Genomic DNA, 23,038 nt, shown 5'->3' with positions numbered 1-23,038 from the left:
AAGCCATAAGAAGATATTACATCACCAAGAGAGCTAGTGTAAAGAGAAAAGAGAAGAGGACCCAGGACCGAGCCTTGGGGGACACCAGTGGAGAGCCTGCATGGAAAGGATGTGAACCCTCTCCATGTCACCTGATAAGAGCGATCCTCCAGATAAGACTTGAACCACTTCCACGCATAGTAAGTGACTGCAAGGTTGGGGAGGATGTCCAGAAGGATCTTACGGTTGACTGTGTGAAAAGCTGCTGAGAGATCAAGAAGGATCAGAACCGATGACAATTTGGCTAATATTGCAGATTGGAGGTTCTCGGTCATTGCGATGAGGGCAGTTTCTGTAGAGTGTGCTGGTTTGAAGCCAGACTGGTTGGGGTCTTGGAGCTGGTTCTGTGTGAGAAAGAGAGAAAGTTGATTGTAGACTGCGCGTTCAAGAATTTTTGAAACGAAAGAAAGAAGTGATACCGGTCTGTAGTAGACATCAGAGCTGTCAAGCATGGGTTTCTTCAAGATGGGAAGTACTCTTGCAGTATTGAAAGTTGATGGAACTTCACCTGATGCCAAGGACTTGTTGATGAGAAACGTGATGAAGAGCAGTATGTCCTCAGAGATTGACTGAAACAATGCCGATGGGATGGGATTCAGTGGGCAGGTGGTTGGGTTACTGGATTTGATCAGTTGAAGAACAGCGTCTGTGGAAAGAGAAGAAAAACAGTTTAAGGGATTGAGAATGAGATGATGTGGTCTAGTGAATTGAGCGGGGACAGAAGGAAAAGACTGGTGGATTCTATCAACCTTCTCCTCAAAGAAGGTGACAAAAACCTCAGGGGTGAGAGAACAGGGTGCAGGGGGAGGAGGAGGGTTGAGAAGAGAGGAGAAAATGTTGAACAGCTTGCGCGGATCAGATGCTGATGCTTCCAGTTTCCCTCTGAAGAAATATATATATTTCTACATATATAACAATATATAACATATTTATATATAACAGAATATATATTCTATATATAACAGAATATAACAATATAACAAATACAAGATGAGTGTAATAACACCTCAATATCATTCATGCAAACTACAAAAGTAAACTCATGCTGTTGTTGTTGTTTTTCCGTAAGTTTCTATCACTAAAGTTATTTAACACATTTGTGTTACAGAATGAAACTTGCTGGGTTGTTTTGATGAAATGCAGGTGGGTTATTAGATTTACTTAATGAGTGCATGTTTTGTCGAAGTAACACTGTGAAGTGAACTCAACATGCTGGCCAGTGATCTGTTCATCCGGGACATTTGGGGCTCTCTGCAAACTCTTCTCTTCAGTGATGCCTTGTTCTTTTGGTGAGAAGCCGTGCAAGTGCGGTGAGTATTTGTCATAATTATGTCTAACGTTGAGCTGTAGTGGCTGATTTATTAAACTATTTAGTGTAATATGGCTCATTTTGGTAAGAGGAACCTCCCCGTTTAAACAGATACTGAGAGAGCACTAGTTAGCTATCCTTAGCACCAGCTAAGTTTGCGTTAGCAAACTCTTGGAATTCACATTTAAAGTAAGTAAAACCACTTCGGCCGCATCCTGTGGCTTGTTGTAACGTCGTGTACTGCATATTAAAGTTTTATGTGCAGTTGCTTAACTATATCTTTCGTGTGTTGTTTGACTCTCCAACTATGCCGACCCAGCTAGCGCTTGGGCTAGCTGGCATAGTTGGCGATTCACTATTAAACGGTCAGTCCAAGTTTTGGGTTTTACAGTGGGATATTTTATTGATATTGCATTTAAATTAAGTATCTTTTAGAGCCTCAAAGGTGCAAGTGGTTCATGTTGTTTAATGAACTGCGTTAGCCACATCGGCCTGCTTTACGTAGACTGAAAACTTGTTAAAGCCACAAAATCCACTTGATTTGATGCAACGCAGCGGCACTTAATGAGCTGCACTATTTCCCATAGAACAGAGGCTGCGTGTGCTCAGATGCTCATTTATTGAATGTGGACTGTTAAAGGAGAGCCAAGCAGAGGCGCGAGTTTTGTGAAAGTTGATGAGATTAAGAATCAAGCTGCATCCAGTTAATAGTCTTAGTAAGTATGTCTTTTTAATGCAGTCTGTAAAGTGGACATACCAGTATGTGGTTATATTTGGATATTGACAGTATTACTTTACGTTACTCACATACATTTGGATTTATATACTAAAATATAAACTAACTCAAGTTAGATAGCTGGCTAGTGAAAACACATAAAAGTTGGTCCCCTTTTGCAGCTCTAACAGCAGATTAGGAGCTCTGCAGTTATGGAGTCAGCAGAGCATTGGAAATACTTCTGCACCATGCTCTTCATCACTCGTAGACTTCACTCTGTAACGTTACATGGTCCGAGACTGAGTTGCTGTGGTTCTTAAAGAGAGGTTCCAACTGTACCATCCTATTACAGTACAACTCGAATTCAGTGAACTTTAGAACCACCCATTTTTTCACCAGTGTGTGTAAAGATAGACTGCATGTCAAGGTGCTTGAGGTGTGTCCCAGTATTTTTGTTAGAGTATGTAACTGTTGCACCATTAAAGATGCAGTGGATCAGTCAAGAATGTAGAATAAAGTTGAACAAATTCTGCACAGTTGGGCTAGCAGTACTTATAAATGCCTCAAAAGACCCAACTGTTTATAATCATTAATATTTTACCAATCATTAATATTTTACCATCATATTTTACCAGACTGCTAATAAATACACATTGTTGTCGTGCAAAAACCTAATTTCTCCAAAACAGCAACTTTACAGGATAAGAAAAAAACCTTTTCAAATTTCAACTGAAGTCAATGTAAAAATGTTTTATTCCAAGTTACTTTGGAGCATTTCTATTTGTTCATTAATCATCAGTCATTTTTGACACAATGTAAACAACAGCAACCTTATGAAAATCATGGTGAGAGCATAAAAGGAGTTACAAGATTTTGCATTACAGCAATGACATAACATGGCTATATGACATAACAACAAGTTGGAGTGGCCCAACCTGTACCAAACATAGCATTGGCATGTATTAAATGATCCATCATTGTCAGGTTTTAATGTAATAAGTGTAAAACCATTGTCTTGCTGGGTGACTTCAACGCTCACGTGGGCAATGACAGTGAGACCTGGAAGGGTGTGCTTGGGAGGAATGGCCTCCCTGATCTGAACCCAAGTGATGTTTTGTTATTGGAATTCTGTGCTCACCAGTCTGTCCATAACAAACACCATGTTCGAACACAAAGGTGTGCATAAGTGCGCATGGCATCAGGACACCTTAAGCCGCAGTTCGTTGAGCGACTTCATAGTTGTGTCATCGGATTTGTGACCATGTGTTTTGGACACCCGGGTGAAGAGAGGAGTGGCGCTGTCAACCAATCACCACCTAGTGGTGAGTTGGATCAGATGGCGGGGGAAAATACTGGACAGACCTGGCAGACCCAAACGAGTTGTGAGGGTTTGTTGGGAACTTCTGGCAGAGGAACCTACCAGAAACTCCCACATCCGACAAAGCTTCGACCACATACTGAGGGAGGCCGTTGACATCAAGTCCGAGAGGGCCCTGTTCCGTTCCTCCGTTGTCGATGCAGCCGATCGGAGCTGTGGCCGCAAAGTCATAGGTGCCTGTCGTGGCAGCAATCCCCGAACCCGTTGGTTAACACCCCAGGTAAAGAAAGCCGTCAAGCTGAAGAAAGAGTCCTATTGGGCCTGGTTGGCTTGTGGGACTCTGGAGGCAAAAGATGGGCACCGAAGGGCCAAGCGGGTTGCGGTTTCGGCGGTTGCTGACGCAAAAACTCAGGTGTGGGAGGAGTTTGGTGAGGCCATGGAGAAAGACTAACGACAGGAACCGAGAAGGTTCTGGCAAACCATCACACACCTCGCGTGGACATCTGGAGCGGTCCCCCTGGAATGGCAGACCGGGATGGTGGTCCCGCTTTTTAAGAAAGGGGACCAGAGGGTGTGTTCCAACTATCGGGGGATCACATTTCTCAGCCCACCCGGTAAGGTCCATGCAGGGGTACTGGAGAAGAGAGTCAGACTGATAGTTGAATCTCAGATACAAGAGGAACAATGTGGGTTTCGCCCAGGTCGTGGAACACTGGATCAGCTTTTTACCCTCACCAGCGTCCTGGAGGGTCCGTAGGAGTTTGCTCAACCAGTCTACATGTGTCTACACGGATTTGGAGAAGGCATTCGACCGTGTCCCTCGAGGGATCCTGTGGGGAGTCAGGATATATACAGAGATTCTTAAGTTGAATTTAATACATTTTTAATACCTTTTTAATACCTACAAAATATTTTTAATACCAGCATGACTTAAAGCGGCTACTGAAGTGGCTTTAAGTGAAAAGTACATAAAGAAATAACACTTTTTTTTTTCAAAGATATAACAGAACTGCCCAGAAAGAGATCTCTGTAGAGTAAGGTGAGTAAATATGTGCATGGGTGTGTGTGTGTGTGTTTGAGCAATCAACTGGGTAAGTGTCAGTGTGTATGTAAATTCTTTGTTATGCCTTACTACTCAAAGATAAACACATTCTCTAACTTGGTCTAAAACATAAACTGAGAGAGGGGTGTGTGTGTGTGTACCCTTGATGCACACATTTAAACAAACAGTAAAATTGAGTTACTCAACAAGGTAACAAATGCCTGAGCTGTTTGGCCTTTGCATAAGTTTTTTTGCATAAGTTCATAAGTTTGCATAAGTTCAGCTTTTTTGTCTTTGTGTCTTCTTCGAAGAGACTTGGATTTTGTAATGAGCTCAGCCATCTTTGTTCCTGCCTTTCCCTCAGCCATCTCTGCAAACTTGTCGGCATCAACTTCAAGTGAATCACACACAGTAATGAGTACCCGCCCCTGGTTCTGGTGATCCTCCAGCTCTTTCTCTGGTCAGTTAGGTCTTTTGCCAAAAAAAGGCAACACTGGCTCGTCTGTCTGGTATTTCTGTAAAAATGGGTTAAAACTTCTTGCAATTGCAAGGAAGAATGCCAGTTTTGGGATGATGAGAGTATCACCTCATGCTGCCAAGATGGCATCATATGAGGCTGTGCTGGGTGTTTGGACCCTCTTATCTTCTGCAGCATCCACATACTTTTGAATCACGGGCCAAATCTCGATTACTCTCTATGCCACCGGAACATTCTCCACCCATCTATGGCCGCAGAAGGAGAGGGGAAAGCAAGGGGAGCTGGTGAGCTTCGTGAAGTCCTCTCTCCAGGCAGGATCAATGGGAACAGAAAATGCATGCAGAGGTTTTTCAAGTTGGCAGGCTATAAAGCCTGCCTTCATGGCATTGTGGAGGGTATGTAGTCCACAGCTCCCTACCATTATCACTTGAGCATGAAGCTCCTTTTGAAGGAGATCTAAGAACTTAAAATTTACATTGGGGCCATCCATTCCGACCGACAGAAGCTGCCTCATGTTCAATTGTGCAACACATTCCTGTGAATCATCACACAGAAGAAAGATTGGATGAATAAACACTTATTGTCGTAGTAAACTGCATATACAGACAAACAGTAATGTATGCTTCAAATTGAACATTTAGACAACATTAGCCTATACTTACAAGAATAATTATCCTTAAGTAAAACATGAGCCATTTGAGTAACATTTGACAGAGATGGATATGTCAGGACAAGGCTTTGGCTGTATATTTTTCATAGCGCGCTGTACTCTTGACTGCCGGTATTTACGTTTACCATGACTATCTTACGTTGCAAAATGGCATACTTTGAGGTGAGAGGGCAATATTGACGTATTGTCATCTATAACACAGCCTTTTCTTGTAACAGGATACAGCTACGGTCTCCTGAATATTACTCTAAATAACCAGTGAGATTATATAAATATAATTACTATGACTATAATTCTATGTTTTTTGCTCTCTGTGCTCTGCGGGATGCTTGAATTTCCCTATGGGGATAGATCTTATCTATCTTCTTTCTTTCTGGGTTTCAGTTAACTTAAAAGAAAGTTAAAAGCGCCAAAGTCTCCGCTCAAATAAGGGTTGAAAATGCATTGTGGAGATTCTCTCTACTACCGGTCTCCTGCAGTAATTCCCCGTTACATTAAGATGCTATCCTGTGTGACTCTCACGTGAATCAGGCTGCATTTTCTAGGAGACACTGCGGTTTACCCAAATTACCCACTAGGTAAATAAAATATACATGTAAAAATAAAATATATCGCCGGTATTTTGTCATACCGCAGTACACGGCATTTTCTCCATATCGCCCAAGCCTAGTCAGGAATGATTAATAAGAAAATAAACTTACTTTGATGTGCTGCAGCAGGTCATCAGCTGTTGCATGTCCCAGGAATTCTGAGCCAAAATATCTTGACCTGACACAGCCACCCTCCAAAAAACGAATATGTAAGTCCATCTTTTTTTTTTTTTTGAGGATTGGTTGAGGCTCTCGTCAAACATTAGAACGAACGGCCCAGCTTTGTTTATGGTCTTCAGGTTCTTGAAACATGGCGCAATACCAAATTTGATAAAGTAAGCAGTTTTATCCTTGTCTAACGCTAAGGATTTCGCTATGTCTGAGTCTGGAAACATATTGCGAAAAAGCTCTTCAATGCCTTCGTTAGAATTAATCCAAGGTCCAAACACCACAGCACCTCAGCTCACAACGTAGTGGCAGTGATGACAGGGCATTGGGTCTGCTACTGTCTGGCATCTGAGCACCCGTTCACGATGCTATCAGTTGGGAAACTGCTGGCAGTAGTCCGGGTAGGGAGCGCAGTTGACGGCAAAGCAGTGGCGGTTGATGTGGGCGATGTACCGCAGAACACTGAAATTGGAAGATGCTCCCCATGCCTGTGCATCCTCCTTTGGTGGTTAGCGGTCCTCTTGCAAACGTGGCAAAAAGCTTCTCGGTTGTTGCTAACCACTGGCCTAAGCCAGTCTTTAAATCTTAGGTTGTCAAGCCAGACGTCAGAAAACTTGCACTTTCCTATAGTGTTTCGCTAACAGGTTTGGTGGCAAGCCAGCCGGGTATCTAGGTGACTGGCGCTCGCGCGAACAAACATCAGGTCACGTCATATCACTCAGGACCTGCTCGCAACATAAAAATAAATCTAATTTAAGGAATTTTAGGAGAAAGGCCTGCACTTAACACAAATTCAAAAACGTCTAGGCAGTTGGATGAGGGTTCGAAAATTTAATACCTCGTCAGATGAAGCTTATTACATTTTAATACTTTTTAATGGCCTTAATTTTAACCAATTGAATTTACTACCATTTAATACTTTTTACAACCCCGCAGACACCCTGGGAGTGCTCCGGGAGTACGGGGTGAGGAGCTCGTTGTTATGGGCCATTCAGTCCCTGTACAAACAGAGGAGGAGCTTGGTTCGTATAGCCGGCAGTAAGTAGGACTGGTTTCCAGTCAGGATTGGACTCCGCCAGGGCTGTCCGTTGTCACTGATTCTGTTCACAACTTTTATGGACAGAATTTCTCGGAACAGCCAAGTGGTGGAGGGTGTCCAGTATGGTGGCCTGCTTTTTGCAGATGATGTGGTCCTGTTGGCGTCATCAGGCCGGGACCTCCAGCTCGCTCTTGACCAGTTTGCAGCCGAGCGTGAGGCGGCTGGGATGAAAATCAGTACCTCTAAATCTTAGACCCTTGTCCTCAGTCGGAAAAGGGTGGAATGCTCTGTCCAGTTAGGGAGTGAATTCTTGCCCCAAGTGGAGGAGTTTAAATATCTTGGGATTTTGCTCATGAGTGAAGGAAGGATGGAGCGAGAGGTTGACAGGCGGAATGGTGCGGCACAGTAAAGCAGACCCTATACTGGTCTGTCAATGCGAAGCTGTCAATTTACCGGTCAATCTACGTTCCGACTCTCACCTATGGTCACGAACTTTGGGTAGTGACTGAAAGACCTCAGAGTCGCCGGGCTCTCCCTTAGAGATGCCGGAGAAACCATGCGGAGAAAGCTCGGGAGAGGCTCAGAGTAGAGCCACTGATCCTCCATGTTGAGAGAAGCCAGTTGAGGTGGTTGGGGCATCTGTTAAGGATGACCTCTGGACACCTCCCTACAGAGGTGTTCCAGACATGTCGGATGGGGAGGAGACCCCGGAGAAGACCCAGAACATGTTGGAGGGATTATATCTCTCGACTCTCTTGGGAATGCCTTGACATCCCTCTGGAAGTGGGGGAGGTGATGGAGGAGAGGGAGGCCTGGGCCTCTTTGCTTAGGCTGCTGCCACCGCGACCTGGACTTGGACAAGCAGTGGAGGATGGGTGGATGGATGTGTAAAACTAAATGTTCTCTTTTAAAAAATATATTATAGCTTTGCCTGTTTTCTAATCAAGTTTTCTGAATGTGTTATTACCGGACGTCTCAACAACTGTAACAACATTTCTGAGCTTTAAGACTTGGACGGTCTACTTCTTGTAGCTCTTTAGTAGTGGTATGTACCTATGGTGCTGTCTTGCAAATTATTGATTAGAAATATTTAGTATTACATGAAGGTCCAAAGTCTTAAAAATGTACACTAGTGAAGATGTCATCCTGTACTCTTAAACTATTTTCACAGAGGTTTTTTAAAATGGAGTTTTAGTAAATCACCTCTATTGCACTCTGTCAAAGATATTTTCTAAACCTGATGCATATATGTTTATCATTGGGATATTACAGAATACCCTAAATTGACATTGTTTAGCACTTAAAACATGAAGCATGCTACAAGCACGCTAACACTGCAGTGCAGTGATGTCACACTACCAGACTCACCAAAATACCCACACAAGCCAGCAAATTTACGCCAAATCTCATCACTTTGGCATTAGTAGGCTTTCATGTGATGTAATTTCAGTGCGCAAGACTGTTAGGTGATTTTAGCAGGGATTAAGAATAAGCATCACGCCTGACCTAAGAGATCTATGTTGGATGAATTGAAGAAGCATCTAGTATATACAATGAATATTGTGTATTTATAGATGGTATAACATCTTTTTTGTTTTGTTCTTCTTTTGCAGTAACATGAATGTGTAAAGACTGTGCTGCAGACCAAACTACAAGATATCAGTCACTCAGTGCATGTTTGAGAGAGAGTGAGGAGTTGCTTGATGCTGAACCTGAAGATAATGCCCAAAACAAGAGAATGTGCTACAAGTTATAGTAGAGAAATTGGCATTTGTTTTATTAAAATTGGAAAACTGTTTCCATATACCAGGCTCTACTGTCGATGAGCTACTAAATGAGTTGCAGTATTTGATTAGTACTTCCTTAGTGCCTGCATCTAGCAACATTCTTGCTGATTTCTTCAATAAACACGACCTGCGTGTTGACCAGTTCCTCATCAAAGAGTGAGGCTGTACACTTTGTTCATCCAACCCTCTCTCGAAAGCTTTAAGGAAAGATGGTCCATTAGCCACTTCTTTTGAGGGGAACCAATTTTACAAAGATCATTTGAATATTGTTGATGCAGTTCAGTATATCCTAGATGCAAAGGCAAAAAGAGGTTTTCAGTATGCTCCTTTGCTAAATGTTTTACATCAGCTAGACAATCAAAAAGGTGTTCTCAGCAAAATTTTTGAAAAGAGAAGACAGCAACAGATCGTGCATGACCGCCTGCATTGCAGATTTTTTGAAGATGGCCAGTATTTTAACAACAGTGATTTTCTCTCAGTGGAAGAATTGAGAATTTCTGTCTGCCTATACATAGATGACTGTAAACTTTGCAACCCCCTTGGTACTTCGCGTAAAACACACAAACTCTGTGCTGTCTATTGAGTTTTGGGAAATTTGCCTCCTGGCAGTCATTCTTCTTTGGCCTCAATATGCCTGGCTCTTTTATGTAAAAGTGAGGATGTGAAGACCTATGACTATCGTGAAATATTTGAGCCACTACTCCAAGACCTTGTTACCCTTGAGCGGCAGGGAGTTTTTGTTGCACAGCTGGGTACGTTTTTGAAGGGGACACTTCAGTGTATGATGTCAGACAATCTCGCGGCACATGGAATTGCTGGCTTTGTGGAAAGTTACTCAGGCCAGTATTTCTGTAGGTTTTGCACAGTACAACTGGCAGAGACTCAGGTCAAAAAAGTAAAATTGGGTGCATTTACCACCAGAAACAGAGAGATTCATCAGGTCCATGTAAATCCTGCACAGGCAAAAGGAGGTAGCTTTTTAGGTGTGAAAAAAGCTTGTATTTTCACAGAGAGACTTGCTCACTTCAATGTCACATCAGGGTACCCCCTTGATGTTGTCCATGATATTTTCGAGGGCATAGTGCCAATTGAGCTTGTACAGTGTTTTGCCCAGCTTATTTCCAAGAAGTTGTTTACACTTGACAACCTCAAAAAATTTTCCATACAAGTGGGGTGACAAAAAAAATTGCCCTCATTTACTGCCACTTAATTTTGAAAGTCGCAACTCAGTTGGTGGCAATGCCCACGAAAATTGGTGTTTGATAAGGTTGTTTATGATTGGGCAGTTAATCCCTGAAGATGAGCCAGCATGGAATGTCATTCAAGATTTGAAAGGTATTGTACAGCTTGTTGTTGCACCTGTCCACTGTGAGGAGTCTGTGAAATATTTAGAGTGTAAGATCTCTGAGCACAGACATATATACAGATACAGGGAGGTATTTCCCAGTCAAGGATTCCTGCCAAAACATCACTTTCTGGAGCATTATCCAGAAATGATAAAGCTGTTTGGCCACATTGTGATGTTTTGGACCATGCGCTTTGAGGCCAAGCATAGTTTTTTCTAACAGGTTGTCAGACACACAAAGTGTTTCAAGAACATTACACTGTCCTTTGGGAATAAGCACCAGCTAATGATGGTCTATCACATGCACAGTTATGAGAGATCAGCATTTGATGTGACACACGTCTCAACAATTCCAGTAGATGTCATGAAAGAAGACACTGCACTTAAACTAAGACAAAAATACCCTTGTCTGTTTTCCAAGCCCAGAAAGTCTCTAGCAATGGCATTGACTAGAAATGGGATGATTATTGTGCATGGATCAGTAGATGGACTACCTGAATTTGCAGAGGTAGTTCAAATGTGTGTAATAGAAGACACATTGATCTTCATATGCAAAAATCTTCACGGTACAGGGAGCACTACAGAGCATATGAACTCTAGTCATCTTCAGCAAGAGAAGTTGTGTTGGTCAAGTTAAGTGAACTGACTGACAACTATCCCCTGGCTGACTCCAAGTGTGGAACCCTTCGAATGGTCACCCTGAAAAGATACATACACGTGTCTGGTAATTCATTTTAATTTTATATTGATTGTTTATTGGAGTGAAGATAAGAATGAGACACAAAATATCTTTTTTATATCTTTTTTTAACATGTAAATTTAAAGAAAGAATGTACTTTTTGTTTGACAAATTGAGGAAATTCTTCACATCAAAACTGTACATTTAATGCATGTGTGTATGGATGAATACTCAGATGAATTCTATTACCTATCACTTTCTTTAATCGTTTTAGTCTTTTGGCTTTTTTTCAGAAGAACCTGTTGACCAATATGGCTGCTTCCGCTGCACTGTGCTTCACCTTAGGAGAAAATGACTCTGCAAAAGTAACCCTGCCTTTGGGAATACCAGGCTCTGTTGAGGAACTTAAAAGTGAAATGAGGAGACAATGCGAGACTTTAGACTGCAATACAAAGACACTGATTTTGATGAATATATCAACCTGACCTCCACTTCACTTACAGACTCACGTATGAAGAGGAAACTATTACAAATTCATTTCAGATGTTGAATAACATTGTTCATGAGGGCATTTAAGCTGTAATTCAAAAATTAAGTCTACAACTTGTCCTGTTACTCTGCTGCTATAGTGGAGGGTTCTACTTACACATGGTCCCCACTATGGCAGACCTGACGGGGTGTGTAACAAATATTAACCTTGAACGCTTGTTTAAAAACAGGAAATTATTACCAGTTTATATGAGACCCTGAATGACATTAGTCATAGGGTAACCTACACTCTATTTCAGAAATGTTGTCTGTCTGTTGTCCTGCGACTCTACTGCTATAGTGGAAGGTTCACCTTGGACGTGGTCCCCACTATGCTAAACCTGATAGTGGGTGTAACCAAAACCATTCAAACATTTCTATCCTGAGATGGTTCCCACAATGCGAGACCTGAGAGCATCTGTAACCAATAGCATTCCAAAGGCCTCACTTAAAAACAATGAACTCTCACAAATTTATATCACACAACAGACGTAATCAGTCCTGAAGTAACTTCAATTCAGTCTGTCTACCCCCCCTCTCTGTCAGTCTATCCCTCTCTCTGTCTTTGGTCACATGAAACCAATAAAAATCCACCACACTTTCCTCTCTAAACTAAATAACGCCTCTCCCCCACCCTCTCACCCTCACCCTCACCCCCTCTCTCCCCCTCACCCTAACCCTCTCACCCACTCACCCCCTCTCCCCTCACCCTCTCTCCCTCTGTCTGTCTATCCCTCTCTCTGTCTGTCTCTTTAAAGTGTACATACAGAACTTACAGCTTTTTAAAAACTTTGGTCACATGAAACCAATAAAATATCCACCACACTTTCCTCTCTAAACTAAATAACGCCTCTCCCTCACCCCTCTCTCCCCCTCACCCTCACCCTCTCTCCCCTCACCTTCTCTCCCCCTCACCCTCTCCCTCTCTCCTCACCCCTCTCCCTCTATCCCCTCACCTTCTCTCCCCTCACCTTCTCTCCCCCTCACCCTCTCTCCTCACCCTCTCTCCCCCTCACCATCTCTCTCACAGAACACGCGGCCCTTTAAAACTGTGATTACATTAAACCAAATAAACGTACTCGACTTTCTCTCTGAGGAGCTAAACATCCCCGAAACCCGGTCCGGTTACAGGACAGCGGGCCTTAAAGCTCGTTAGCGTCGAGCTAACTAGCGCTAGCTAATGCTAACCAGCGCGAGCAAACGCTAACCAGCGCGAGCTAACGCTAACCAGCGCTAGCGGGTTAGGAGCTCCTGAAATGTTGCGGCTGCTCGAGATAAACATAAAACTGGAGTCGAGAGGAAACATTAAACCTCATGTTTGCGAGCAAAGGCGGGTATTTAAGCCATGAAGGGTTTAAAATCCTACTGAACTTACCTTACATCGGCGCTTCTTCAGTGCAGCAATCCTTCAGCCCTTTCGCGGTGTGACAGAGGGATTTATGGGAAGTGTAGTTTCTTTGTTCTTCCCGCTCCCATTCGTTCCATTTAGTATAGAACGGAGAAAACTACAGTCCGACCTCGCTATGCACACAAACGGAGCCATTAGCTTACAACATTAGCTTAAACCATAAGTACGACAGGAGTGCGTTAAAACGTTAAAACGGACTATATATGCAGGTGTATATGTATTACACTGAACGCATCGACTTTATAAGAATGATGATTATAGATTTCATATTTTCTCTGGACCTTCTGGTAACTTATCGTTTAATTACCTCACTGTTATAATGCAGTGCATGTTACAACAGGAGACAATGAGTTTTTTTAATCTGACGAAACTGTTCACGTTTTGATTCCTTGCTTGTAACATTTTTAAATTTAACACAACTATTTACTTTATTAATATGTCGTATTTGTGTTTGTAGCAGCAGTGATTAACGCAGCGTTCACAGCACTCAGTGACGTGTGGGGCTGCGCATGCGCACTAGTGAAAGTGTGCTTACAGTCTTCGTAAGCACACTTTAGGGTAGGGTGCAGTACCACAAGAAACCTCGGGGGGCAGCAGTGAGCATGTGTGTTCCACACACTTCTCAGGTTTCTGAGAGTGGTGGGGTCCAAGAAAAAAACTTCGCCACCCATATCCGCATGGTCTCCTGAGTGAACTGACGCATTTGGGCTGCACACATTGTGGGGACCAGCACACTGGACCCCACAATGTTTTCGGTCCCCACACCGTGAGTGTGCTAACATGTTGCGCCCCCACCATGTAATAAAAACAAACACGCACACACATATAGGTACACACACATAGCAGAGCAAGAGAGAGGGTGTATGAGGGATAGAGAAGCCAGGATCTATTAATGAATGTTTCTATTATTAATATTTATATTAATATAATATTAATCTATTATTAATAGTTACTCGTATTAATGTTTTTTTGACTGACGTATGTCCACTTGTCTGACAGAATCCGATCACAGAAGACGAATTCTGTTCATACTTGTCTTCAGATGTTGATGAGAGATGTCTGGATCACCTCCAAATGTGGTTTGAGTGATCTGATCGTTAACTGTTCACAGTGCATCTTGTTTACTCCTTGCTTTACACGTGGACGAGCGACACCGAACAGGCCACTGAATACTGTGTCCTGACTCTGATGGGCACCTTATTCATTCAGTTTCAAGTTTCCATGAGCACTACTTAATACACTGCATCCCTAATTAATTCAATAAGTATCTTTCTACAGTACATTCTTTCATGTACTGTAACTTGCCATATATAATTATTTGCTAATTATAACTAGTTACCACAAGTAATTATGAAACACTTACAGGGGCTTGTATTATTAGAATGTGTGTCCCAGATCAGGCCACAATATGTGGCCAAACACTGCCTGTAAATTGGCATGACATGAAGCAAGCATGAAGTTTTATCATAAAGAATTAGGAGCCTGAACAGTTTGCTTGTGTGGTGATGCATGTCTGGTGTTAAATGCTGCACAATAAAATATTATAACCAGTTATACGTTTCCTTTTTCATTGCTGCAGAATGACGCCACTGAAACAAAAAGAGCTTGAATAGTGAAGGCAATGATTCTTTACCTCAACGAAGATCCTGAAAACTTCATAAGGGAGTATCTTGTAAGTATTTTGGCCTCTGGTTTTTCCATGGAATTACTTTTCTGTTTGTGCTTTTTGGAGCTGTTTCTAAACAAACTAAGATGAATAAACTCACGATAAAGGAACATCACCCAGTGCAGTGGTGGGACTCTGGCTTGTTTTTGAAAGCTTTTAGACAATAGTGGCGGTCTATGGCACAGAAGAATGATATGTCAGGCTTTGATTACACACAAAATGCTTGTTAGTAGATCAGTTCAATGTTGGTTTGACTCCAAACATATATTTGTTGACAATAAGAAAAACAGAAAATTGCCATGCATGCTTCAGCTGAGAGAAGACATACTTGCCACACTTGCATATTAAAATCACTTATTAGCAGCAGTTTCTGGAATATTCCAAGGTATAATTTATGGATGTTCTGTTGACAACAGGTTTTTTTGTGGCTTTTGCATGTTTTGGCTGAAGGCTTATTTGTTCTATTTTTGAGGATGTTGGAGACAACCAGGAGATGGAGCAGACAATTCTAGGAATATTTGCCCTAAAGAAGGACAGTGCAGAACCCACAGATGAGATGGAAGATGTTGGAATAATTATCGAAGGTGTGAAAGTGCTTTGTGACCTTGGTAACGTTGCAAATGCAGTCGCTGTTTTATTTGGCTTCATGTACGCATTGGACTTGAGCTACCCACCCAACCTTAAGTACACATTTGAGGTTCTACAAAAACTTGTGAAGGAACTGGACAGCAGACATCCCTCAAGAAAGGCTCAAGTGCTAAAAAAACAAACTGTTTGAAGGGACAACGTAGACGTGAAATTGCAATTGAATGTGGAGCGCTTTAGTTGAACACTCTGAGGTGGCGGGGAACGAGGCTTTGAGCTTGGGAAATCAACCAATCAATCTTTTTGGATGCATATGTTGAACCATCATGGTTATGCGGTTATGCCTTGTAAGATGCATAATGTCAATGTTTTTATGTCCATAAAAAATGGATATAAAAAATAATAGCGTAAATGAGTTCCAAAAAACATCTCTTTTTGCCCAAAGTAGCAAGAATGTGAGGGTAAGTCACTGCCACCAAATTAAGATGCATATTTTACATTACTGTTTGATCTCTTTACCATGACATGTTGATTTAAACATGTACTGTTTGAGTAATGTTCTGATTAAGTCTGGTGCACTTTGATTTATTTATTTATTTAACACTACTGAAGTGGCAAGGGAAAAAACGTATTTTTATTTAGTTATTTTATTTTGAAATATTTGACTACATTGGTTCACCCTTTATTTGAGATTTTGAGAAAGAGATTTTAGATTTTCAGTCAAAATTTCCAGTGACGATGCATTTTACAAAATAAAACTTTTTACAGTTTTTTTAACAGATTTTACAGTTTTCTGACATTTAAACTTTTTTTCGAAAGTCATTTAAAATGTTAATTTTCAACTGTTTTCATTCTGCCCTCAGTTGGAAAGCTTACCTTAAGTGGAAGGATGAATATAGTTTAGTTAATCTTATTAAATGAGTATGAGATTGAGTATGAAACACCCTTTATTGTCACTAGTCACAAGTACCAGCGAAATTAACCATATACCTGTCCGTACACATACAATATGACAAAGAGGCGTGGAGACAGGACAGGAAGACAGGGATGAGGGAAAAAAAAACAGAATGCAGAATACATGGGGAGAGGGGAGGAGATAAAAAACAACCCCCAGACTATGTTCCTAAGGGTGTACAGTCTGGGAACAGAAAACAACACCTCAGCAATATAAGGCACATAATAAGTACATATTACAACATGAAGACCAGGGCTTGCAACAGGGGAAGGGTGAGGGGTCCAACATTATCAGTGGTCCAACATTGTTACATTTACATAAGTAAGTTAAGTCGATACAATGAAATCATTCTGTTGCCATTAATCAGCACAATTAAGCAAAACAAAAGAAAAAGCATTTTGATAGGTTGATGTTGGTCAGTTCAGTTGGCTACACATAAACCTATTAATTAAATCCAAGCTAATCATATTACAGTTATGTTGGTTTTATATAATACACTCCTGCTTATTTGGCTTAATGTAATCATTTCAGTTTTTCCTAATACAGTCATGTTGGTTTTACTTAAGTTGGTTATTTGATGTTTAATGATATGAAGTAATTATATCTAACACAACTCAGTTTAGTGGAAATTGTTGACATAACTGGATTAAGTAAATCCAATTAATTTTTTTTTGAGTGTACAGTAAGACACCAGTATTAATACACTTGAACCTAATTAAACTTATAAACGTTAGGTGATGTGATATGCTACATTAGTACCACATTAAATGCTGATGGGCAAATAAAGGCTGATGGTACAATGTGCATCAGTGGTTGACTGGTCAGCTGATTTAATCCTATTTTGAGATAATTGCCCAATGCCTTCGCTCATGATGAATTACAGTATGTGGTTGCTGTGAAACGATGTTACAGCTCCCTCGTGTCCATGTCGCCATTCTACAGGCACACATTAGTGAGTGCTGTGAAAGAGGGGAAAATCAGTTGTCATGCTCACTAAATATTGGCATCGACCATTGAAAATCCTATACTAAGCAACCGCTAGTGGGCATTTTATGAGCTTCACTCCACAGCATCAGATTTCAGACATTAGAAAAAATCATGCAAAACCATGTAAACTCTTGTACAAATGGGCTGTACTATAACTAATATTCCACCTCATTGATATTCTGTTCACTTCAGCATGAAGGGACTGTAGAAAAATGACCAGACAATAGAGTAAAGTAAGAAAAGAAGTCCCTCTGTTTACCGTGGTCATTTCCACATGGTTCTCCAACTAAAAGGACTCCATAAATGGTCCAGATCTATTTACATTTGACTACACCAGGGCCACCAATCGTATACATTAAGAGCTGTTGACACTAGTGGTCTTTATTCCAACCAAACAGATGCACACTGGATTCCTCCTTATTTAATCAGTTGATCAGTTGATTGTCTCTGAAGTGCTTTCCGCACTCTGAGCAGGAAAGTGGTTTATTTTCTGTGTTGATTCGCTGGTGTTCTTGGAGATGTTTTGTACACTCCAAACAGGGATGTGGTTTCTCTCCTGTGTGAACACGCTGGTGGACTTTGAGATTACTGCTGGTACGGAAACTCTGTCCACATTCTGAGCAGGGATACCGCTTCTCTCCTGTGTGAACATACCTGTGTTGTTGGAGAGCACTGTGCTGATGAAAACTCTTCCCACACTCTGAGCTGTGATAAGGTTTCTCTCCTGTATGAATGCGTTGGTGTACTTGGTGTACCCTATCATCTAAAGCTCTGTCCACACTCTGAGCAGTAATACGGTTTCACTCCAGTGTGAACATACCAGTGTTGTTGGAGATTAGTGTGCTGACTAAAACTCTTCCCACTCTCTGAGCACTTATACAGTTTCTCTCCATTGTGAATGCGCTGGTGTTCTTGGAGATGACTCAGTAGCTTGAAGCTCTTTCCACACTCCGAGCACTGATACGGTTTTTCTCCTGTATGGATGCGCTCATGTATTTTAAGATAACAATATACAGTAAAGCTCTGATCACAGTCTGGGCAGTGATGGTTTCTCACCTGTGTGAATGTGCTGGTGTACTTGGAGAGAACCCTTTATTCTAAAGCTCTGTCCACACTCAGCAGATATATGGTTTCACTCCTGTGTGAATGCGCTGGTGCATTTGGAGAGAACCCTTTTGTCTAAAGCTCTTCCCACACTCTGAGCAGGTATACGGTTTCTCTCCTGTGTGAATGCATTGGTGTAATTGGACATAACGCTTTTGTCTAAAGCTCTTCCCACACTCTGAGCAGATATACGGTTTCTCTCCTGTGTGAATGAGCTGGTGTTGCTGGAAAACATGCTTATAACCAAAACTCTTCCCACACTCTGAGCAGGTATACGGATTCTCTCCTGTGTGAATGCGCTGGTGTAAATGGAGAAAACCCTTTTCTCTAAAGCTTTGTCCACACTCTGAGCAGGTATACTGTTTCACTCCTGTGTGAATGCGCTGGTGTATTTGGAGAGAACCCTTTCGTCCAAAGCTCTTCCCACACTCTGAGCAGGAATACGGTTTCTCTCCTGTGTGAATGCGCTGGTGTAATTGGAGAAAATGCGTTCGTCTAAAGCTCTTCCCACACTCTGAGCAGGTATACGGTTTCTCTCCTGTGTGAATGCGTTGGTGTAATTGGAGACAATGCTTTCGTCTAAAGCTCTGTCCACACTCTGAGCAGGTATACGGTTTCTCTCCTGTGTGAATGCGCTGGTGTAACTGGAGAGAACCGTTTTGTTTAAAGCTCTTCCCACAGTCTGAGCAGACACACGGTTTCTCTCCTGTGTGAATGCGCTGGTGTACTTGGAGTGAACCCTTTTGTTTAAAGCTCTTCCCACAGTCTGAGCAGATATACAGTTTCTCTCCTGTGTGAATGCGCTGGTGTACTTGGAGGTAACCCTTTTGTCTAAAGCTCTTCCCACACTCTGAGCAGATATACGGTTTCTCTCCTGTATGAATGAGCTGGTGTTGCTGGAGAACATTCTTATAACCAAAACTCTTTCCACACTCTGAGCAGATATACAGTTTCTCTCCTGTGTGAATGCGCTGGTGTAATTGGAGATAACCCTTTTGTTTAAAGCTCTGTCCACACTCTGAGCAGGTATACGGTTTCACTCCAGTGTGAATGCGCTGGTGTATTTGGAGAGAACCCTTTCGTCTAAAGCTCTGTCCACACTCTGAGCAGATATACGGTTTCTGTCCTGTGTGAATGAGCTGGTGTTCCTGGAGAACTTTCTTATAACCAAAACTCTTCCCACACTCTGAGCAGATATACGGTTTCTCTCTTGTGTGAATGAGCTGGTGTTGCTGGAGAACTTTCTTATAAACAAAACTCTTCCCACACTCTGAGCAGATATACGGTTTCTCTCCTGTGTGAATGCGCTGGTGTACTTGGAGAGAACCCTTTCGTCTAAAGCTCTTTCCACACTCTGAGCAGTTATACGGTTTCTCTCCTGTGTGAATGAGCTGGTGTTCCTGGAGAACCTTCTTATAACCAAAACTCTTCCCACACTCTGAGCAGATATACGGTTTCTCTCCTGTATGAATGCGCTGGTGTATTTGTAGATAATCCTTTTGTCTAAAGCCCTTTCCACATTCGGAGCAGATATACGGTTTCTCTCCTGTGTGAATGTGCTGGTGTACTTGGAGATAACACTTTTGTCTAAAGCTCTGTCCACACTCTGAGCAGGTATACGGTTTCTCTCCTGTGTGATTGCGCTGGTGTATTTGGAGAGAATCCTTTTGTCTAAAGCTTTTTCCACACTCTGAGCAGGTATACGGTTTCTCTCCTGTGTGAATGCGCTGGTGTATTTGGAGATGATCCTTTTGTCTAAAGCTCTTCCCACACTCTGAGCAGGTATACGGTTTCTCTCCTGTGTGAATGCGCTGGTGTATTTGGAGATGACCCTTTTGTCTAAAGCTCTTCCCACACTCTGAGCAGGTATACGGTTTCTCTCCTGAGTGAATGAGCTGGTGTTTTTTGAGCCTACCCTTTGTAGGAAAGCTCTTCCCACAGTCTGAGCAGTGGTGTTTGTCCATGTTCTTTTGTGCCTTTATGCGAGCTGTGTTCTTGCAGAGAGTAGTAGTGCAGGTTTTCTGAGTCCTAGAGCTTCTAGACACTAGTTTCCCACACTCTCACAAGTATAACATATCCCTCTTGGCAGCTTTCCTGATTTGTTTGTGGAAGTAAATTTGAACTGTGTAGGAATGTGGACATTAGAAGCAGCAGGAGACTTGCAACGTCACTCATTTCTAGAGGAGGAAAAAAATGGGGGAAACAAGTTAAATTCAGTGATCAAAAGAAGCAATAAAACAGGGGCAAACACACTGGTTAATGTTTAAAGTAGTCAATTAAAAAAACCAAACCTCACACTCAACAGTTTTTCACAAAAGTGAGACAAAAGCCTTTCTTTCTCAGAAAAACAAGTCTTGTCTTTGACTCAGACACCTTTGTCAGTCCAAAGACATTGCTTATAAAAGTGGAAACTGTACAAATTTCTTTCAGGCTAAAGATACTCAAAACAGAGTTAAAAGCAGCAAAAGAGAGCTACTTTCACAAGCTGAGTAGTATGCCATCAGCTGAGAACCTGTCAGCGGTAGAGAAAAATCCTCAAGATGTGTGTGCTGACCAACACGCACCAGTCTTCAAAGATTTTCAAAAGATCACTGATGTAACATATTGTTCTGCATCAGACACTCCTCAATAACACCTATCACCAAAATGCACAACCATTATAGGACCGAGTACAGATCCCATTACGGATTCCATTAAATTGTCTTTTTCCTACATCCTGCAACCCCTGGCCTCTCCATGGATCACCACGTTATCATGGTGGAGGGGTTTGTGTGCTTGAATGATCCTAGGAGCTATGTTGTCTGGAGCAAAAGCTACTGGTAGGGTCTCCCAGGGCAAACTGGTGCTAGCTGACAGGCCAGATAAAGTGTAATCCATAATTACCCCTATGAAAACAAAAAGAAAACAGGACCTGTGTACCCTGCCCAGATCAGGGTTACCGGGGCCCCATCCTGGAGCCAGACCTAGGGGGAGGGGCTCACCAGTGAGCGTCTGGTGGCCGGGCATTTACGCATGGTGCCCGGCTGGGCCCAGCCCGAAGGAGTTACATCCTCCCTCCCATCGGCCCACCACGGATGGGAGGGGCAGTAGTAGGGGTTCGGTGCTTTGTGGATCGGGCAGTGCCCGAAGGCGTGAGCCTTGGCGTTCTGATCCGCAGTTGCTGAAACTGACTTTTGGACCTTGGAATGTTACCTCACTGGCAGGGAAGGAGCCTGAGTTGGTGCTCAAGGTTGAGAGATACCGGCTAGATATAGTCGGGCTCACCTCAACACACAGCTTGGGCTCTGGATACAATCTCCTTGAGAGGGGCTGGACTTTTCTAGAACTCTTTTCTAGAGTTGCCCATGGTGAGAGGCTGTGGGCAGGTGTGGGCTTTCTCATAGTCCCTTGACTCTGCGCCTGTACGTTGGAGTTTTCTCCGGTGGACGAGAGGGTAGCTTCCCTACGCCTTCGGGTTGGGGAACGGGTCCTGACTGTTAATAATAATAATAATAAATTACATTTATATAGCGCCTTTCACAAACCCAAGGTCACTTCACATAGCAAGACAAAAAAAAAAACTATACAGAGGAGGAGGAAGAAAAATGTGCATTAAAAGTCTTTAAGTGACATTTAAAAGAAGAAAGAGAAGAGCAGTCCCTGAGGGATTGAGGAAGAGAATTCCAGAGTTTGGGGGCCATGGCACTAAAGGACCTCCCTCCCAAGGTGGAAAGTCTGGTGCATGGAACACCAAGTAAGTTATTGCTAGAAGATCTGAGAGAGCAAGAGGGAGTGTAAGAGGTCAGCAGTTCTCTGAGGTAGGGGGGAGCAAGATTATGCAATGCTTTGAAAGTGAGAAGTAAGATTTTAAACTTTATATGGGACAGGACTGGTAGCCAGTGTAGCTGAGAGAGAACGGGGGTGATATGAGCTGAACGCTGAGTGTGGGTGAGAACTCCAGCTGCAGAGCTCTGAATGTTCTGTAGCTTTTGGACAGACTTTACAGGGAGACCAACAAAGAGGGAGTTACAGTAGTCAATGCGGGACATAATGAAGGCATGAACCAGAGTTTTGGCATCTTTATCAGAGAGGAACGGTCGGAGACGAGCAATGTTACGTAAATGAAAGAATGCAGTCTTAGTGAGGAACTTGATATGCAGATCAAAATGAAGTGATAAGTCGAGTAAAACACTGAGATTTCTAACGACAGGTGCAGGCTTAACGAGCAGGCCATCAATACTAACTGAAAAATTGGATGACTTTGATAGTAGAGGTTTAGGACCAACCAGTAAGACTTCAGTTTTAGCAGTGTTTAGCATGAGAAAGTTAATATGCATCCAGAGCTTTAAATCAGAAATACAGTGAATTAGTGCCCTGGGAGGGGAATCTGAAGGTGTGTGTGTACTGAGATATAACTGAATATCATCAACATAACAATGAAAGTTTAGGCCATGGCTACGAATAATCTGACCAAGGGGTGAAATGTAAATTAGGAAAAGTAGCGGTCCAAGAACTGAGCCTTGCGGGACACCACATCTAACAGGAGAGGAGGGGGAGTGGGCCTAATGTAACAAACTGTCTGTAAGATATGACCTGAACCACTGTAGGGCTGTGTCAGTGATGACAATAGAAAAAAGACGAGAAATA

The 23,038-nt window shown here is 42.4% G+C and overlaps 1 long non-coding RNA gene and 2 pseudogenes across 1 annotated transcript; 1 reads left to right on the top strand and 2 right to left on the bottom strand.

Moving 5' to 3' along the window:
• LOC108412015 overlaps window positions 1-23,038 on the top strand; it is a 380,788-nt pseudogene that overhangs the window by 61,752 nt on the left and 295,998 nt on the right.
• LOC119264289 lies at window positions 111-13,129 on the bottom strand. The gene is made up of 3 exons (XR_005130945.1): window positions 13,083-13,129; window positions 548-685; window positions 111-383 (listed from the first exon to the last, which is right to left on the bottom strand). It is a non-coding gene; the product is annotated as an uncharacterized LOC119264289 (long non-coding RNA).
• LOC108415604 overlaps window positions 18,270-23,038 on the bottom strand; it is a 45,239-nt pseudogene continuing 40,470 nt past the window's right edge.

This window comes from Pygocentrus nattereri, chromosome 11, assembly GCF_015220715.1.
Source record: "Pygocentrus nattereri isolate fPygNat1 chromosome 11, fPygNat1.pri, whole genome shotgun sequence".
Taxonomy (NCBI): Eukaryota; Metazoa; Chordata; class Actinopteri; order Characiformes; family Serrasalmidae; genus Pygocentrus; species Pygocentrus nattereri.
This window is presented reverse-complemented; position numbering and strand designations above follow the sequence as displayed.